A 21,455-nucleotide genomic window follows, 5' to 3' on the forward strand; every position below is an offset into this window, starting at 1 on the left:
AGATGAACACATCTGAGCTTTGTAGACATTTACAAGTAACTTGTTCTTCACAGAAGACTCTCATTCCCCTGCAAGATTCCAGGCATCCTCCACTCTCCAGAGGTCTCAGAGGCCTTTGACAACACTTCAAGAGGGAAGACTCCTTTGTAAGGGAGAGGAGCAGAGGAGGCAAAGTGAGGGTCCGGCTGCAGAACTTTTCGCCAGGAGTGGCTGTGATTCCATGAGCAGAATATGAGCTGTTTATTCCCATTTTTTTGTGTTCTTAATATACCAAAAACAGAGCATCTGGAGTCGTTGTAGAGGAGAGATGCAGGGTGAACCTGGACATCGATGTCTGCCTGTCTGGGGAATGCTACTTCATTAGTCTGTAATTACTTCTGTTAACCCTGTAGGACAGGACCCTTGTCACTTTACTTCTGCAGACATGGGCAGTGATGTGTGATGACAGTAGTTTCACCTCTGGCATCTACTACTCCAAGCTGTAGGTGTTATCCAGTGGCAGGGACAGAGTTTTCAGGTACTGATGCTACTCTCTTGGATCCTGGTGGCAGAGAAGGTGGCAGGTGCTGACACGTTCTTCTCTGAGTTACAGCTGCTTTTGGTATTGGTTCTCTTGTCTGGCATATGAATGTAGCTGTCACTTCTGTTCTGCAGGGCAGTCTGGATTCTGGGGACCTCCTCCATTAATGGACGATTCTACCTGCCCTACCCTAGAGGCACCCTGCCACCATGGACTATTAGGCACATCCACCTCCTGAATCTTGGTGGCCCTGGGGCCACCCCGAACCTCTCCACCTGCAACACTTGGTAAGATGATGTGAGCACTAGAAGTTGACTTGTAAAACACACTCATATTTTTGTTGCTGTTAGGTCTTTGGCCAAGGTGCAGAGGCAGTACCACAGACCATTGTGATGCAAGGGGAATGTGTCTGCTGCCATTACCACATTCCTCAAGTTTCTCATGATCTCATCTTTGTCATTTCCCCCACCATGTGTTGGTACAGGTGTCTCTTGTGGAGAAGGAATGGGGCTGTGTGCAGAAAAGCAGACATAGCGCTTCAGCAGAAATGCCCTGTACACATTCCACATGCTGGGATCTGTGAGGCATAAGGCACAGCCTAACGTATGTCCATCTAGTCGGGCCCCAGCCATCCATAGTTGTTCGATGACCGATGAATAGATCTGAATCAGGGCTTTTAGGAGTCTTCATCAAGTTATAAGGGATGGTTCTTCAAGTTCTTCTTGGGGATCACCTGGGGCATGTGGGATACCCTCTGCATGTGATTTGAGATCTGACTGGGGCAAATAGTTTAAGTTGTTGGAAGAATGAGGGGAGGGTGTTTTTGTTTTTGATCTCCAGTCTACTCAAATCAGAATAAACCTCCATCCCTTCTAGGGCTCTTTGCAGATCCAGAAGCAGGTGTCACTCCCAAGAGTAACATCAACACTGGCTCTGCCAAAACTGCCAAGAAGCACAAGGTAAATGCTGTGGCCATTTTCAGTTCTATGTCTTTACGGACAGCCGCATCTTTCTGTACAGCACACTCTCCTGCCATCGTCTCTGGTTTGTGTGTCGTATGGTATGCCTGCTGTTCTTGTTTTTTTTGTTTTTTTTCCAAATGCAGAACCTTTACCCCTGAGTCTACGGGCTTCCCTGTTTTCCACCTGGCATCTCTTTGTGGTAACTTTAGAAGCTAAGCGTGCTTAAGGGTGAGGACCATAGGGCTTTTCCAATGTGTTCCTGGAGTAAATCAAGGAGGATGACACCACACTCCACTTGGAAGTCTCCTACCTTGCCTCATTCTTCCTGGATCTCCTCAGTGTGTAATCGTTGCTCTTGCTGTTTCTTCCTCTCCTATTTCTATCAAGGGTTTTAATGTGTTCAGAAAAATCTGTGGGTATCCTTACAATTTGAAAATGCAAAATGCCTTCACTCCAACTTCTATTTTTGTATGTGTCATTTAGAATGGTCTTAGACAAAGTAAATTTCATACCCATCAGCATTTTGGTAAACTTGCTGTCCAGAATCCCTTTAGATGTGCCCTGGGTGTAAATACTCTGAACTATAAGAGGTGACATATTTGTCATAGAAAACATGCACTGAAATTTAAGTTGTGAAGAGAAAAAAATCCAAGATTACCTGTGTGGCAAGTCCCCACCGTGTCCTTCACTTGTGTTCACATGAGCACGTTCTCTTGTGTCCTGTGTCACAGGTACAGCTAAAACATGGAAACTTACACCAGAAATCAAAGTGCATTTGTGTTAATTTTGTCTGTTAGAATTTCAGCTCATTTTTCCAGAGGACACAATTACCTTGCAAATTGTACTGTACTTAAACTGAGAAGTACCTCTGAATTAAAATAAATTAGCTGAACCCAACTAACATGTATAGGTTACCTGTTTCTCTAAGAGCATGCTTTTCCAGGTCCTCTGCAGGACCTCAGGATCCCCATCTCCCCATTGTCGGGAGAGAAGTAGATTGGGCACAGGCAGGGGCTTAGAGGCAGAGCTTTGAGCCACGAGGGCTATGATTCCATGTGTGGACACTGGCATTGTCATTCCTTCTCATTCTATAGTTCTTCACATACACATAAGCAGCCTCTGTGGTGGAGGGGGATGAAGGATGGAGGTTGATTCTGGACATAGATACCTTCCTATCTGAAATATGCTACTTTGCTAATTTGGTATTCAGTCTATAAATCTAGGAAAAGAGCCCTTACTGTTTCTACATTTCCAGACACAAGGAGATGCTAGTTTATCCCAATAACATCCATTCCCCACCCAAAGCTGTAAGTGGAACCCAAAGTATGGGTAGAGTTCTTTTGATGTCGATGCTGCCTGCTTGGAACCCGGTGGTAGGAAACCTAGTAGGATATGAGCACTACTCCTTTAGGTTTTTGCTTTTTGCCAGTGTCGGTGCTTGGTTCTGTCCTATGAACACAGCTTTCGTTTCTGTTCCACAGGCCATTATGTATGCAAGAGGGCCTGGCCCTTTCCTAGGTTCGCCTTGCAGGCTGTACCCCATGGATCACCCTTCATAACCAGTCATGGGCTATGGGCCACTTCCCCTCCTCCACCAGCTCCTCCACATACTCAGTTTGGTAAGACGACCTGAACGGGATGAGTGACTGACAAAGCGTATTCATCTTCTTCATGATTGACTTTGTGGGAATGATGTAGAGATGGTTGTGAGTTTTGGCAATCCAACTGCAACCTGCCTGAGGACACAGTAGCATATCTCAAGTTTCTCAGGACATACATACAGTGGGCAGTGTCATTTCCCTGTAATACAGTGAGCTATAGGTTTCTCTTGTCAAAATGAAAGAGGATTTTTTTTACACAAAAGCAGACATATCAGCAGTACTGTTGTATATTTTGGAGACACAATGTTTTGGGTTCTGTGAAGAATGAGGCTCACCCCTAACTTTTAGAGCATCAGGTGTCCTGTGTGAAAGAGGGACATGCATTAAATGACACAGACCTTGTGATCACCATAATGGAAACACCAGTGAAGGATCCGGTGCAGAAATGGGGGAAACTTGAACCACATAGGAATAGTAGGGAAGTTGAGGATGGTACACAGAGTTTGAGGAGGTGCAGAGGGGAGGGTGTTGGGATCAGTGAGATGCAGTTGGAGATCATTCCTGGCCACAGCCTGAGCAGGGAGTGTGAAGTCCACACAGAGCTGCTATGTGGGATCACTCTCAGTGCACAATGCAGTGTTCATCTCCAAAATGTCAGTGTGTTGCCAAAGTGTATGTAGGTAATCATCTAAAAGGATTGTTGTCTCCCTGGGTTTTCCTGAAGGTTCTGGAAATTTGTGGGGGAGAAAATGCCCTGGATATATGGGGAATTTAACTTGGTCTTATGGAAATGCTTGCATGCCCAAGTTCATATCCCTCAGTGAGACTAAAAGTGGAGACAGGATCTAGATCAGCTCAGTGCCTACATTGGCCTTCAGCCTAAGTCTGACTCAGACCCACTTAGTGGGTCAACCTACAATCTAGGGTTGGCCAGAAGCCGCCCCCACTGGACCCCTGTCATCACCCTGACTACAGCTTTGCATATCCTCAGACTTCTCTCACAATATCCTGAGGCTTTGCCTGTGTTCCTGCTGTCTCAGCCCTAATACCAGTTCTCAGTGGGACCTACACGGAGCCTCAGCTGTGTTATCGGTGAAAACGGGTAATATTTGTTTCTAAGAACATTATAAGAAGAAGACATTAAATACATAAAGCATCTGCAAAATCTCTGGGAAGTGTCCACTCACCCTTCTCACAGTTTCAATTAAGATATTTCCACACAATGATCATCCAAAAAAGATGGTCACAGGAGTTCATTAAACTAAGACCATTAACAACTCAGCCCAGGGATTGGGAATCACTGTTTTAAACAGTAAGACAGGGTCCCTCATTTTTCTATTAAAATTCAGGCCCTACCAGACAAAGAAAGAAAAGATAATTATGAGAATGTGTACCTTCAGAGATCTAGATCTGAAGACAATCATTTTCCATTACATATAGACCCACAGATGCAGCCACACACTAAAGTGTTCATCTATGGCCACAGCCACAGATAAACTACAGAACACAGAATGCATGTAGGAAAACATAAGATCAGAGGGAAATAAACCAAAATCTCTTTGCATTATAGGACAACTATTTTGAAATTTGAAGAGGACTGTGCGCAGTGACAGACTATGGTGAATATATATATATATATATATATATATATATATATATATATATATTTAAGAAGGTGTCGGATCTGCCAGAATGCTTTCCCTGGCCATCCTGTCCCCTCCACTTTGTCTTTCCTACTCTCCCCTAATAGACCTTTCATCGTTCTCTCTCTGTGTCAGCGTCTGCTTCTAGGACCATCTACCCTCACTCCCCATTGAGTGTACACAAGTGGGGTTCCTGTACACACAGGTAACAAACTGGCAGAAATGGTGGTGATGGAAGAGAGAAGCCCGAGGGAGTTTTCTGGGGTGATGGTAACTTCCTATATCTAGATTTATGGGGTGCTTGTTTTAGAAATATTCACTGACTCCCTGGTGCCTTGGGTCAGATAGACAGGTATCTGTCCCTAGGAAATGGCTGAGTTCTAATGGTGGGGAAGGATGAGGGACCAGCAGTGACTGTGGGAGAGGAGTGAGGAGGCCACACATGGAGTCAGACCCTCGCCCAGGATGCCAGGTCTCCACAGACAGCACCATGTGTAGGAGGTCTCTGAGGAGCAGAGATTTCTTGATCAGACCCGTGAACTACAGAATCCTCCTTCAGTTTCCTCACTGAGGGATGGCCAGAGCAGAGGCCAGCAGCTAGCAGACACCCTGATCATGGCTGGAGTGGAGCAGTGGACCTGGGGGATTGAGTCAGAGAAAGGGACAGGCAGAAGGTAGCGACAGGGAGTTTGAGAGACAAAGGGAAGAGAAGAGAAGGGACCTTTCTAAGCTGACTTCACCTACATTTCTGTGTGAACAAAAGGAGATTCTTGTCTCCAAGGGTAGGGAAGAGGGCTGGCAAAAAGAAAGAGTGACATTCTCAGCTCAAGTGCCCAGGGTATCAGCCTTGCTCTTGAGTACCTAACACAGGAAGCCCGTGCTTTCTGTCATAATTGGAACTGCAGCTCATACCATTTAGTGAAAATCAATCCAATTATGAATCCCTCAACATTAAAGTACTGCAACAAAATTAAGTGAACAGACTGAAAGATACAACACAGGATAAAGTCCAAAGGTAGACCCATTGCAATACTTATGGGAATACAGTCTATCAGAAAAGGAAGTACCTCAGTGCAGGCATTCAGACACCTGGGAAATATCCGAAAACGTGTAAAAAAAAATGTAGTCCTTACTTCAAAAGCAACATTAGTACTAGACACAAAGGGATCGTGATGTAAGGTTTAGAGAGAAACCATGTGACTTCATGGTGCTATACCCATGAGATCAAGTCTCATCAAATTATACCCTTTAACTTGAGGCTATTTGTTATATGTAAATTGCACCTCATTAAAGAGAGTTTCAAACATAAAATACTGAAGAAAATGTTGGAAAGTTCCTTTCTAATCCTGAAGTGCATGGGTGATAGGAGTCTGTCTGACCATATCTCAACAATCCAGAAGATGAAGACATTTAAAAAATTAATAATAGAGTTAGGAGGACCCTGAGCTCATCCTGTCCCATGTTTTCAACTACAAAACATCCACATCCAACTCCATAAACCACAGAGAGATCCAAAGAGTGGCAGAACAAACTCCACAACTAAATAGAAGCTGTATCTGAAAGGTGAGGAAGGTCAGAAAGGTGGAGGGCGGCTGCCTGCAGGAAGGGCAGAGAAAGTGAGCCCTCACACCAAGGAGCTCACACAGGGAAGACTAATCCCCAGAACATTTGGCTTTAAAACCAGAGGGGCTGAATTCCCTTGAATTTGGATTCTGGAGCTTTGGAGGTCAGTTGGCCCAGCACTGGGTGATCCAGGAGGATGAGAGATAATCAGGTCCCTGCCTGTGTAGAGAGGCAATGTAAACATGGCATTTTACACAATGCCAAGGCAACAGGAGACAGATCTGTTCATGCTGACTTCTGGGTGGTTGGGGGACTTTTCCAACAATGAGGGAGCTCACAGTCACCATTTTTCTCCCCCACCCCCAGATTAAGCACGGAGGCACCTACCAGGGAGTGGACCTGCAGACACTTGCTACCTAACGTGCTAGCTGTGTGCCAGTCCCAAGAGTTCTCTGGGGGACTCACCCACTCCAAGCCTGCTGGCCTCAGGGCAAACTTTGTTAAAACTGCATGGACACCCTGTCTGGCCAGCTGCAGGCAAAGCTGCCACTGCACACTGTGCCCATCTGCACCGCACCCAGCTGTGCACCCCCAGCTACCCTCATCTGTCTCACCCAGCCACATGTCCCCAGCCACTGACATACTCTGTGCACAGCCTTGAGCCCCTAGTTGCCCTGGTACATAACCCCCAGCCACCAAAGGACAGCTACAGATTTGTCAACAGAATCTTGGCAAGCCAGAAGGAAGTGACATGACATATTCAAAGTGCTGAATAGAAAAATCAGCAGCCAAGAATATTCTATCCAGTAAGGCTGTCATTCAGAATAGAAGGGAGACATAGAGCTTCCCAAACAAAAACTAAAGGAGTTTGCACCACTAAGTCAGTCCAGCAAGAAATACTAAGAGGGACTCTTTGAGTGGAAAGGAGAGACCAAAAGTGACAATAGAGAGGTAGAAAACACAAATCCAGTAGAAATGAATATTTCTGTAAAAAATCAATTGAGGAACTCACAAAAATGGATATAAAATATAATAACATGTACCAAAACATAAGGAGGAGAAAATAATGGGTTCAAAGGTAAATGACCATCAACTTACTACAAATAGCTAAAAGCAAAGAAATTCTGTAAAAACCTAATGGTCACCATATATCAAAAGCCACTTATAAATATGCAAAGAATAAGGAGAAAGAAATCAAAATATATCACTAAAGTAAATCAGCAAAACATGAAAGAGAGAAAGACAAGAAACGATCGAGAAAATCATTAGACACCACAACAAAACAGGTAATAAAATGGCAATACATACATACAAATCAATAATTCCTTTGAAGGTAAATGGAATGAATGCTCCAATAAAAAGACATAGGGTGTAAAATGGATGAGAAAACAAAACAGATTTATATGCTGTCTACAAGTGACCCATTTTAGACCTCAAGCCACCTACAGAATGAAAATCAGAGGATGTCAAGAAACATCACATAAATGAATGTCAAAAGAAAGCCAGGGTAGCAATGCTTGTATCAGATAGAAAAAAAAGAGAAAGGACTCAAAATCACAAATTAGGAGAAATCACAACCAACACCTCAGAAATACAAAGAATCATAAGATAGTATTATGAAAACTTGTAAGTCAAAATTTGGACGATTTACAAGAAACAGAAAAATTCCTAGAACATATAAGTTGCATAAACTGAAACAGAAAGAAAGAAAACATGAACAGAACAATAGCCAGCAAACAAATTGAGTCAGTAATCAAAAAACTCTCAACAATCAAAAGTCTAGGACCAGATGACTTCACAAGTGAATTCCACCAAACAGTTAAAACAGGGTTAAGACCTCATATTCTTAAGCTATTCCAAAATATGAAAAATGATGGAAAACTTCCAAATTCATTCTATGAGGCCAGCATTACCCTGATACCAAAACCAGATAAAGAGTCCACTAACAAAGAGAACCCCAGGCCAATATCCCTGATGAACATGGATGCAAAAAATTCTCAATCAAACACTACCAACCAAATTCAAAAATACCTTAAAAAATCATTCACCACAATTAAGTGGATTTGTTCCAAAGCTGCAAGGTGGTTACATATTCACAAATCAATCACTGTAATGCATTACATCACTGGGAAAAAGGGTAAGAACCATATGATCGGGGCTCCTGGGTGGCTCATTCCTTCAAGCGTCCGACCTTGGCTCAAGTCATGACCATATGGTTCATGACTCAAGCCTTTCATTGGGCTCTCTGCTAACAGCTCAAAGCCTGGAGCCTGCTTCAAATTCGGTGTCTCCCTCTCTCTCTGCCCCTACCCCACTCACCTTCTGTCTCTGTGTTTCAAAAATGAATGTTTCAAAAAAAAAAACCCACAGTCATATCAATACATGCAGAAAAAAGCATTTGACAAAGGACAACATCCATTCATAATTATAACCCCCTAAAGTAGGTTTATAGGGAACATACATCAATATAATGAAGGTTATCTGTGAAAACCCCGCAGTTAGCATAATCCTTAGTGGGGAAAATCTGAGAACTTTTCCTCTAAGGTCAGGAAGAAGACAAGGATATTTACTCTCACCACTTTTAATAAACATAGTACTGAAAGTCCAAGCCAGAGCATTCAGACAAAACATAACAAATCCAAATCTGGAAGAAGTGAAACTTTCATACTTTGCAGATTACATGACAGTATATATAGAAAACCCTAAAGAGTCCACCCAATAACTGCTAGAACTGATAAATGAATTCAGCAATGTCACAGGATACAAAATCATACAGAAATCTGTAGCATTTCTAGACAACAATAATGAAGCAGTAGAAAGAAATTAAGAAGACCATCCCATTTACAGTTGCACACCAAATAAGATATCTATGAATAAATCTGACCAAAGTGGTGAGTGACCTATACTCTGAAAACTATAAAACAGTGATGAAAGAAATTCAAGATGACACAAAGAAATGGAAGGACATTCCATGCTCATGGATCGGAAGTAGAAATATTGTGAAAATGTCTATACTTCCCAAAGCAATTGGCACAATTAATGCAATCTCCATCAAAATACCAACAGCATTTTTCACAGAACTAGAACAGCCCTAAAATTTGTATGGAACCACAAAAGACCCCAGTCTTCAGAGTAAACATCCTTTATGTGAAGTGATAATTATGGATGGCATGATGCCTCTGGATCTTCTGCTCCAAAACACATTAACTCTGGCCTAAGCATATGAACAAACGTTAGACATATCCCAACCAAGGATCATTCTACAAAATACATTCTACGGATGTACCCTCAAAACTTTGCAGATTATGAAAAATATGGAAAATCTAAAAATAGTCATAACCAGGTGGAGCCTAAGGAGACAGGATGATTGAATGTAATGTGCCAGCTGGGATGAGTCTAGAACAGAAGAGGTTAAAACCAAAGAAAGCTGAGTAAACATATAAACTTTAGTTAATAATACCGTATCTCTTTGGGATATTGATTGTGATAATGTACCAACTCATATAACATCAATATTCAGAAAACAGTCTGATGTATGTGGAGATCTCAGTACTATCTTCTCATTTTTTTTTGTAACTAGAAACCCATCATGAATGAAAAGATTATTAGTAATCATGGTTTTACTTTTTCAACACATAATATTATATAACTAGTTCTAGTATTAGTTGCTAGTGATTGACATTCACCTATTCTTGTTGTTCTTACTATTGTTTAATTTAAGTAATAGCACTCATGTTACGGAAAACCGAATGCACAATGAGATACAATTCAAAGAAACATCTACTTTACATATTTTAAGGTAATAACATATGTATATACCACTGTATTATGTGGTATGTAAATTAAGTGTTTTTTCTGATCTTGAATGAGCATGTCATTGAATGGCTTTCTGTAAAGGTGGTTATCCTAGATAATGAATGATACCCAGATTTTACAGGATGTACTTCACATCATGCCTGAACATTAAAAAAAAAAAATGTACAAACGGCCAGATGAATCATTGTGACTGGCTCACTTATTCTAAAGAATCCTTGCTTTAATATTTTCATGCATATTTTTAGCAGGAATACAACAGAATCAAATATTTCCAAATCAAAGAGATATTCAAAGACTAGAAGAATGATAGGAAGTTCAAGGGGTTTCAGAAGGAAAAGATGTGACCATGAAGTGGCAGTCACAGGCAAGCAGCTTTCTCTGGGCCACTTTGACAGGTTTGCATGAGGATATGTGACTTGCCAAAGGGTAAGACCCACAAGTACAAGAGGGAAAGGCAATGCTTCAGGGAGAGGTGACATGGAAAGGGTGCTTCTGTGCCTAAGTGATGGCTCAGCAACCTGGCTGTGGTCCCTGTGTCAAAGATTTCAAAAGTCCATCAGTAACTTAGACTCACAAAGATCTTAGTAACATAGATCAAAGTAACTTAGACCCACAATGATCTTAGAGCCACAGAGTTGATCTTCATCTATGATTAGCAAATGGTCACAGTTTCACAGGATATGAAAATCGGGCTGGCAGTAGATGGCTAAAATATTATTTAGGGCTATCTTTCTAATAAAAAATGGATGTGTAAAAATTTGGGTTTGGAATGTTAAGAAAAATCACAGGCCCATCATGGAGTTACTTATGTTAAGGTTCCATGTCACCAAACCTATTTTCATTCCTGCAGGAATGTAACCTTTAACCAGTCAACAAAGAATTTCCTAGTCAGTGTTGGAAATTTAACTGATAGACCCCCTGCCATTCCCCTCAGGGAAGCAATATTGCCTAAATAAGGTATTTCGTACCACTAATTTTTTTTTAAGTTTATTTATTTTGAGAGAGACAGAAAGAGAGCACATGCAAGGGATGGGCAGGAAGAGAGGGAGAGAGAGAACCCCACAACCACGAGGTCATGATCTGAGCCAGGATCAAGAGTCAGACACTGAGGGCCTGAGGGCCCTGAGGGCACTGGCCTACTTCTGGAGAGAAGGCAGCAAACTACTTGCAGGCAGATGGCATAGAAACTAATCTGTACAATGGCTGGTGCACACAGTGGGGAGATTATATGCTCATCTTGGAGAGCATCCCTGAGAGGCAGTGTTCACAAAGAGGGGACAAAGGAGCTAGGACAGAGGAGCTGGGTGGTGCCATTTCCCTCCTCTGCCCCCCACTGTACACACAGAGCCACTTGCTGGAAACAAGGCAATTCCCACACTGGCTGCCGCCAGGCCCTGGACACTAGATGACCTCCTCTTCATAAAGCCATTCATCTCACAGGCAGGTAACATAATGAGCTTTTGTAACACAGAGAAGGCAAATACTCAGCCAAAATGCCAAGACAAGAGGAATGCATCCCAAATGAAAGAACAAGATAAGGTCATGGCCAGAGAAATGGAAGGAACACTTCCAAACTCATTCTATGAAGCCAGCATGGCCTTGAGTCCAAACTGCACAAAGACCCCACTAAAAAGGAAAACTACAGACCAATTTCCCTGATGAAACTGGATGCAAAAATTCTCAACAAAAATCAGCAAACTGGATCCAACAATACATAAAAAGAATTAATCCCCACAATGACGTGGGGTTTATTCCTGGGATGCACAAATGATTCAATGTCTGCAAATCAACGGATGTGATACATCACATTGATAAAAGAAAGGATAAGAACCACATGATCCTCTCAATAGATGCAGAAAAACCATTTGACAAAATACAGCATCCTTTCTTGATGAAAAAAACCCTCATGAAAGGAGGGATAGAAGGATTGTGCCTCAACATCATAATGTCCAGATATGAAAGTCCCACAGCTAATATCATCTTCAATGGGGAAAAACTGAGAGCTTTCCCCTTAAGGTTAGGAACATGACAGGGATGTCCACTCTCACCACTGTTATGCAACATACTGTTGGAAGTCCTAGCCTCAGCAATCAGACAACAAAAAGAAACACAAGGTGTACAAATTGGCAAGGAGGAGTCAAACTTTCCCTCCTTGCAGACATGAACTCTCCATGGAAAATCCAAAAGACTCCACCAAAAAACCTCTAGGACTCATACAGGAATTCAGGAAAGCCTCAGGATATAAAATCAATATACAGAATTTGATTGCATTTCTATATGGCAATAATGAGGCAGCAGAAAGAGAAATCAAGGAATTGATCTCATTTACAGTTGCACTGAAAACCATAAAATACCTAGGGATAAACCTAACCAAAGAGGTAAAATACAGTACACTGAAAAAAACAGGGGGGCGCCTGGGTGGCTCAGTCGGTTAAGCACCAACTTCAGCTCAGGTCATGATCCCCCCAGTTTGTGGGTTCTAGCCCCACGCCGGGCTTTGTGCTGACAGCTCGGAGCCTGGAGCCTGTTTCAGGTTCTGTGTCTCCCTCTCTCTCTGCCCCTCCCCTGCTCATGCACGCTCTCTCTCTCAAAAATAAACATTAAAAAAATTAACAGAACATCTATGAAAGAAAGTGAAGAAGACCCAAAGAAATGGAAAAACATCCCATGCTCATGGATTGGAAGAACAAATATTCATGAAATGTCAATACTACCCAAAGCAATCAACACATTCAATGCAATCCCTATGAGAATAACACCAGCAATCTTCACAGAGCTAGAAAAAACAATCCTAAAATTTGTATGGAACCAGAAAAGACCCCGAATAGCCAAAGTAATGTTGAAAAAGAAAAACAAAGCTGGAGACATCACAATTCTGGACTTCATGGTGTATTACAAAGCTGCAATCATCAAGACAGTGTGGTATGGGCACAAAAACAGACACATGAATCAATGGAACAGAATAGGGAACCCAGAAGCGGACCCTCAAACATATGGCCAACTAATCTTTGACAAAACAGGAAAGAATATCCAATAGAAAAAAAGAGTCTCTTCAGCAAGTGGTACTGGGAAAACTGGACAGTGAGAAGAATGAACGTGGACCATGTTCTGAAACCATACACACACACACACACACACACACACACTCAAAAAGGATGAAAGATCTAATGTAAGACAGGAAACCATCAAAATCCTAGAGGAGAAAACAGGCAACCTACCTCTTTGATCCTGGCTGCAGCAACTTCTTGCTTGTCATGTCTCCAGAAGCAAGGGAAACAAAAACAAAAATGAACTATTGGGACTTCAAGATAAAAAGCTTCTGCACAGCAGAGGACACAATCAGCAAAACTAAAAGGCAACTGAATGGAATGGGATAAGATATTTGCAAGTGACATATCAGATAAAGGGTTAGTATCCAAAATCTATAAAGAACTTATCAAACTCAACACCCAAAAACCAAATAATCCAGTGAAGAAATGGGCAAAAGACATGAAGAGACACTTTAACAAAGATAACATCCAGATTGGTCACACATGAAAAAATGCTCAACCTCACTCGTCATCACTGGCCACAATGAGATATCCCCTCACACCTATCAGAATGTCTAAAATTAACATCTCAGGAAAAAAAAGGTGTTGGCAAGGATGCAGAGAAAGGGAACCCTTTTGCAATGCTGGTGGGAATGCAAACTGGTGTAGCCACTCTGGAAAATAGTATGGAGATTTATCACAAAGACTAAAAATAGAACTACACAATGACCCAGCAATTACACTACCAGGTATTTATCCAAAGGATACACAAACGCTGACTCGAAGTGGCACATGCACTCCAATGTTTAAAGCAGCATTATCAAAAATAGCTAAGTTATGCAAAGAGCCCAAATGACCATTGATGAATGGATAAAGAAGATGAGGTATATTTATACAATGGAATATTACTTGGCGATCAAAAAGAATGAACTCTTGCTATTTGCAACAGTGTGGATGGAACCGGATTCTATTATGCTAACTAAGCAAAGTATGTCAGAGAAAGACACACATCATATGATTTCTCTTGTCTGTGGAATTTAAGAAATAAAACTGATGAACATAGTGAAATGAAAGCAAAAATAAGATACAAACAGAGAGGGAGTCAAACAATAAGAGACTCTTAAATACAGAGAACAAACTCAGGGTTCCTGTTGGGTTACTGAATAGGGGAATGGGTTAAATGGGTGACGGGCACTGGCCGGGGGGGTGGGGTACTTGGGATGAGTACTGGGTATTTTTTGTACTTGATGGATCACTAAATTCTTCTCTGGAAACTGTATTCCACTATAAGATAACTAACTTAAGCTTAAATTAAAAAAAAAAAAGAAATTAAAAATAAATAAGTGTAATACCAGTCAAAAGAAAAGAATATTTAAATCGGACTCTTTGAGTGGAAATGAAAGACCAAAAGTGATACAGACAACAAAGGATCAGAGAAAACATCAAGAAACAATGGCAAAACAACTAATAAAATGGCATTAAGTGTATATCTATAAATAGTTACTCTGAATGTAAATGGACTAAATGCTCCAATCAAAAGACATTGGGTAGGGTGTCAGAATGGACAAAAGAAAAAAAAGAAAAACAAACAAACAAAGCAAGACCCATCTAGATGCTGTGTACAAAGCCTTATTTGGACCTAAAGTCACCTGCAGATTTAAAGTGAGGGAATGAAGAAACATTTCTCATGCCAATAATGTCAAAAGAAAGCCAGGAGCAATACTTATATCAGGCAAAATAAACTTTAAAACCAAGACTGTATTTTTGTACCCTTTGGGTAAATACCTAATAGTGAAATTACATGCACCCAATATTTATACCAGCATTATCAACAATAGCCAAACTATGGAGAAAGCCCAAATATCCATCAACTGATGAAGGTATAAAGAAAGTGCAGGGTATGTGTGTGTGTGTATGTATACACATACATACATATATATGTATATACATACATAAAATGGATTACTGAGCCATCAAAAAGAATGAAATCTTGCCAATTGCAGTGGTGTGGATAGAGCTAGAATGTATTATGTTAAGTGAAATATGTCAATCAGAGAAAGAAAAATATATTATTTCACTCATGTGGAATTTAAGAAACAAAATAGATGAAAACACGGGAAGAGGGCAGGAAAAGAGAAGAGTGGTAACAAACCATATGAGTCTCTTAATTATAGAGAAAAAACAGGGTTGATGGAGGGAGATGGGTGGGAGATGGGTATTAAGGAGGGCACTTGTGATGAGCACTGGGTGTTGTATGTACCTCATGAATCCCTGAATTCTGTTCCCGAACCCAATAATGCACTGTATGTCAACTAAAACTTAAATTAAAAAAAATAAATAAAGCTGTAATAAGAGATGAAGATGGACATGATCTCATAATAAAGGGGACAACCAAACAAGAAGGTCCAACGATTGTAAATTTTTATGCACCCAACATGGCAATCACCAAATATATAAAACAATTAACAACATAAAGGAACTCATTTCTAATAATGTAAGGATAGTAGAGGACTTTAACACATCACTCACATCAATGGAAAGAACCTCTGAACAGAAAATCAATAAGAAAACAATGGCTTTGAATGACACACTGGACCAGATGGGCTTAACAGATATATTCAGAACACTCCATACTAAAATGACAGAATGCACATTCTTTTCAAGTGCACATGGGACATTCTCCAGAATCAGTCACATTCTAGGTCACAAATCAGGCCTCAACAGGTACCCAAAGACAGAGATTAGACCAGGCATCTTTTCTGACCACAAATCTAGGAAACTTGAAGTCAACCACAAAAAAAAAAAAAAAAGAAAGAAAGAAAGAAAGAAAGAAAGAAAGACAGACAGACAGGCAGGCTACAAATAAAGGGAGGTTAAGCAAAATGCTACTAAATGAATGGGCCAACCAGGAAATCAATGAGAAAATACACTGAAACAAATAAAAATGAAAACCAAAACTGAAACGAAGATACATAAAATCTGAAACCAGAAAGAAATTGAATCAGTAATAAAAAAATATCTCCCCAACACAAGAAGAGTTCAGGGCCAGCTGGCTTCACTGATGAATTCTACCAAACATTTAAAGAAGAGGTAATATCTATTCTTCTTGAATTATTACGAAAAATAAAAAAGAAGGAAAACTTACAAATTCATGCTATCAGGCCATCATTACCCTGATACCAAAACCAGATAAAAACTCCACTAAAACTGAAAACTGCAGGGGCACCTGGGTGGCTCAGTCGGTTGACTGTCCAACTCTTAGCTTTGGATTAGGTCATTATCCTGGGTCCAAGCCCCACATTGGACCCTGTGATGACAGTGTGGAGCATGCTCAGGAATCTCTCTCTCCCATCCCTCTGCCCTCCCTCACCTTTATGTACTCTAAGTAAATGAATAAACATTTAAAAATATATTAAAAAAATTTTTAAATAAAACTGCAGACCAATAGCTCGATGACTATGTATGTAGAAATTCTCATTAAAATACATTCAAATTAAAGTCAACAATACATTAATAGAATCATTTACCATAATCAAGTGGGATATATTCCTGGGCTGCAAGGGTGGTTCCACATTCACAGATCAATCAACATGATGCACCACAGTAATAGAAGAAAGGATAAGAACAATATGATGCTTTCAACAGATGCAGGAAAAGCATTTGACAAAATGTCACATTCATTCATGATAAAAATCCTCAGCAAAGTAGATTGAGACTCAACATACCTGCACATAATAAAGGCCATCTATGAAAAACCCACAGCTAATCTCATCTTCAATGGGGAAAAACTGAAAGCTTTTCCTCTAAGGTCAGGAACAAGGCAGGGATGACCCCTCTCACCACTGTTACTCCACACAGTACTGGAATTCCTAGCCACAGCAATCAGACAACAAAAAGAAATAAGAGGCATCCAAATCAGCAAGGAAGAAATAGAACTCTCACTATTAGTAACTGACATGATTCTCTCTATAGAAAACATGAAAGATTCCCATAAAAATCGCTAGAAGTGATATATGAATTCGACAAGTCACAATATACAGAAATCAATGTACAGAAATTGATTGTGTTTCTATAGACGAATCATGAATTAAAAGAAAGTAAAGAATCAATCCCATTGACAGGTGCACCAAATACCACAACCTACCAGGAAGAAACCTAACCAAAGAGGTGAAAGACCTATACTCTAAAGGCTATGAAACACTGATGAAAGAAATGGAAGAGGACACAGATGAAAATACATTTCATGTTCATGGATGGGAAGAACAAATGCTGTTAAAATGTCTACACTCCTCAAAACAATCTACACATGTAATGAAATCCCTATCACACTAACAAAACATTTGTCACAGAACTAGAACAAGTAATCCCAAAATTTGTATGGAACGACAAAAGAGCCCAACCAGCCAAAACAAACTTGAAGAAGAAAAGCAAAACTGGAGACATCACAATTCCAGACTTGAGATTATATTATTATAAAGCTGTAGTGATCAGAACAGTATGGTACTGGCAAAAGAAAAAGAAAAAATCACACAGACACATTGATCAATAGAATGGAAACCCAGAAATGAACTCACACCTATATGGTCAGTTAATCCTCAACAAAGCAGGAAAGAATATCCAATGGAAAAAAAGATAGTCTTGGGGCACATGGGTGTCTCAGTCACTGAAGCACCTAATCGTGGATTCAGCTCAGGTCATGATCTCAGGGTTCATCAGTTTGAAACCCATGTAGGCCTCTGCACTGACAATGTAGAGCCTGCATGGGATTCTCTCTCTCCATTTCTCTCTGCCCCTCTTCTGCATGCTCTGTCTCTCTCTCAAAAATAAATAAATACACTTAAAGTCTCCTCAATACATGGTTTTGGAAAAACTAGACAGCAACCTGCAAAACAAAACAACACAACAACAGACCACTTTCTTACAACATACACAAAAATAAATCCAACATGGATAAAGACCTATGTGGGAAACCTGAAACCATAAAAGTCCCAGAGGATAACACAGGCAGTATCTTATTTGACATTGGCTGTACAAACGTCTTTGTAGATCTATCTCCTGAGGTAAGGGAAACACAAGCAAAAATAACGGGACTTCGTAAAAATAAAAAGCTTCTGTCACCAAAGAAATAATCAACAAAACTAAAACACAACCTACAGCATGATATTTGCAAATGACATCTGATAAAGGGTTAGTGTCCAAAATATATAAAGTTATACACACCCCAAAAATGAGAAATCCAATTAAAAATGGGCAGAGGACACGAATAGATATTTTCCCAAAGAAGACATACAGATAGCCAAGAGACACATGAAAAGATGCTCAGCAATACTGATCTTCAGGGAAATACAATTCAAAAGTACAATAAGATAACTCATCACATCTGTCAGAATGACTCAAATCAATGGATGATGAAACAGCAGGTGTTGCCAAGGATGTGGGGAAAAAGGAAACCTCCTGCACTATTGGTAGGAATGCAAACTGGTGCAGCCACTCTGGAAAACATCATGGAGATTCCTAAAAAAATTGAAAATAGAACTACCTTATGATCCAGCAATTTCACTACAAGGTATTTACACAGAGAATACAAAAATAATATTTCAAAGGGATACATGCACCCTGATGTTTACAGCATCATTTTCTACAACAGCCAAGTTACGGAAACTGCCTAAGTTTCCATCAACTGATGAATAAACTGAGATGTCGTATATGGAATGGAATATTATTTGGCCATAAAAACATGAAATCTTGTCATTTGCCATGAGGTGGATGGAGCGAGAGAATGTTATGCTGGGTGAAATAAGCCTGTCAGAGAAAGACAAATACCAGATGATTTTACTAACACATGGAAATGAAACAAAACAAAAGGGGGTGGGGAGGGAAAGGAGACAGTGACAAACAGACTTTTTTTTTTTTAAACTGAGTTGAATCCTCAGCAGCTTTTTTTTTTTTAAGTTTATTTATTTTTGAGACAGAGCATGAATGGGGGAGGGGCAGAGAGAGAGGGAGACACAGAATCTGAAGCAGGCTCCAGGCTCTGAGCCATCAGCCCAGAGCCCGACGCAGGGCTCGAACTCACGGACCGTGACATCGTGACCTGAGCTGAAGTCCGAGGCTTAACCGACTGAGCCACCCAGGCACCCCAAACAGACTCTTAACTAGGAAACAAACTGAGGGTTTCCACAGTGGGGTGGGGGATGGGTGAAACAGGTGATGGGGATTAAGACATGCACCTGGGGTAAGTACCGGGTGATGTGTGAAAGTGTTGCTCTATATTGTACACCTGAAACTAATATTACACTCTATCTTTACTAACCGGAATTTAAATTAAAAAATAACATAAGGTGAATGACACCTACCTACCAGGTTTTCTGTAGTTTCCAATCACTTCACTAGGTTGGGGAAAAAAACATGAAATTTTTTAAAAGCATGTATGATTTTGTGCCCTTACCTCGGTCTCTGGTTCCAGCAGGACTCGGAAAGTGGCTACCAGCTCATTCTTCTAGAAGGTCCTGAAACAAACGGGCATTTCATGTCTTCACGTCCTAACTGAATGCAGCTCCGTTCTTCTGAATTTCTGTCAGGATTTCTCCCCGGAAACAAGCCTGAATCTGGAACAAACCATCCACGGCATCTATGATGTGATGTCATGAGACCCCTCAATCCACGGGTCCTTTACTTGCTCAAATACTGTCTGGGAAAGTGAGGAATGAAACACGGGAACAGCCCAGAAAATGCAAGGGCCTGTGCTGCTGACTGACCAGCGCACCCAGGGAAGCCACCCAGCGCCCCCTCCTCAACACTCAGTGCAACAAGGCAGCTTCTCTCTGGCGACTCAGGAGACACCAAGTTGCTGCAAGGCTCCCAAGGTCTCCCCTGGGTCGGGTTTCAGAACCTGCTGGAAACGCAGCTCTGGTCTCTGTCCTGAGGCAGCGGCAGAGGCCCTGAGTCCTCTGGGGGCGACAGAAGCCCTTCCTGCTCTGAGGTGCCCTGGGTCAGAAGAGCTGATGGGGCGCCCTCTGCTGGCCATCACCGCACACCCAGAGGAACCGGCCCCTCCTAGTTTGTGGTGCTCGAGCACTCTCTGCTGGCCACCTTGGGAATTCCTGCAATGTTGAGGCCCTGGTCGCTCAGCTGAGGGATAGAAGGTGTTCTGGGCAACTAAGCCTGTTCTCCACATTGGGAAGGGTCTTGGTGACAGGGCCTGGGAAACTAAGAAATCTTTTCCTTCTTTCTAGTGAGTGAAAAATGAAACCACATTTATTTATGTAATGACATCATTTGTAATGCTTTAAGCAATGTTCACAGAAAAATAGCCTGCCAATTTACACATACTGAACAAGAGGTAATTGTGTTTACCACCAAAATACTTAGGTTAGATAAAGAATTGACAACTTTGAGAGAGAGATACCGGCTTCCAGCTATGGAGTGAATAAGTCCAAGGGATACAAGGTACAGCCAATGGAATAGAGTCAATCCTGTAAAAATAATGTTGCATGCTTTCACATGATAGCTACACTTGTGGTTAGGTACAACATAATTTATAGACATATGGAATAATACGATGTATGCCTAAAACTAATACAACAAATGTGTGAACAATATTTCAATTAAAAATCGACATCCTTTACACTATTTTTAGTTTCTCCTTCTTTGCCATTAAAAAATCATTCCTGGGGTGCCTGGGTGGCTTAGTCGGTTAAGCGTCCAACCTCGGCTCAGGTCATGGACTTGCAGTCCGTGAGTTTGAGCCCCACGTCACGCTCTGTGCTGACAGCTCAGAGCCTGGAGCCTGCCTCAGATTCGGTGTCTCCCTCTCTCTCCCCGCTCCCCAGCTCGGGCTCTCTCGAAAAAAGAAAAAAGTAAACATTAAAAATTAAAAAAAAAATCATTCTGGGGCACCTGGGTGGCTCAGTCGGGTGAGCGTCTGACTTCAGCTTGGGTTGTGATCTCACAGTTCATGAGTTCTGGCCCTGCATTGGGCTCCGTGCTGTCAGCTCAGAGCCTGGAGCCTGCTTTGGATTCTATGTCACCCTCTCTCTCTGCCCCTCCCTCACTCGTGCTCTGTCTCTGCCTCTCAAAAATAAGTAAAACTAATAAAAAATCATTCCTTATTTAGAATCTATGAAATTCCATTTATACCAGATTCTCTAACATCACCATCTTGATGTTGAGTGCTTGTCTGAAAAGTCACTAATAATGTCTTTGATGGACACAGATGACAAGGCCAGAATGCAACTTACAGGGAGCTATACATCTGTTATGAATTACTGTAAATATCCTTGGCTAATATTTTCAATGAAATGGGCTTTAGGGATATAGAT

The 21,455-nt window shown here is 41.1% G+C and overlaps 1 long non-coding RNA gene across 1 annotated transcript in view; it reads right to left on the bottom strand.

Annotated features, from left to right (window-relative positions):
• LOC124516545 (uncharacterized) overlaps nucleotides 1-20,075 on the bottom strand; it is a 41,451-nt gene extending 21,376 nt beyond the window's left edge. Inside the window, exons 1-2 of the long non-coding RNA XR_006963064.1 lie at nucleotides 20,027-20,075; nucleotides 19,583-19,742 (exon numbers count right to left, since the gene is read on the bottom strand). This is a non-coding gene — a long non-coding RNA (uncharacterized LOC124516545). The remainder of the gene's footprint in view (nucleotides 1-19,582; nucleotides 19,743-20,026) is intronic.
• Between the last annotated feature and the right edge of the window lie 1,380 nt (nucleotides 20,076-21,455).

This window comes from Lynx rufus, unplaced genomic scaffold (assembly GCF_022079265.1).
Source record: "Lynx rufus isolate CCGP_SWC_20201006 ecotype Redwood Valley unplaced genomic scaffold, mLynRuf1.p SCAF_2, whole genome shotgun sequence".
Taxonomy (NCBI): Eukaryota; Metazoa; Chordata; class Mammalia; order Carnivora; family Felidae; genus Lynx; species Lynx rufus.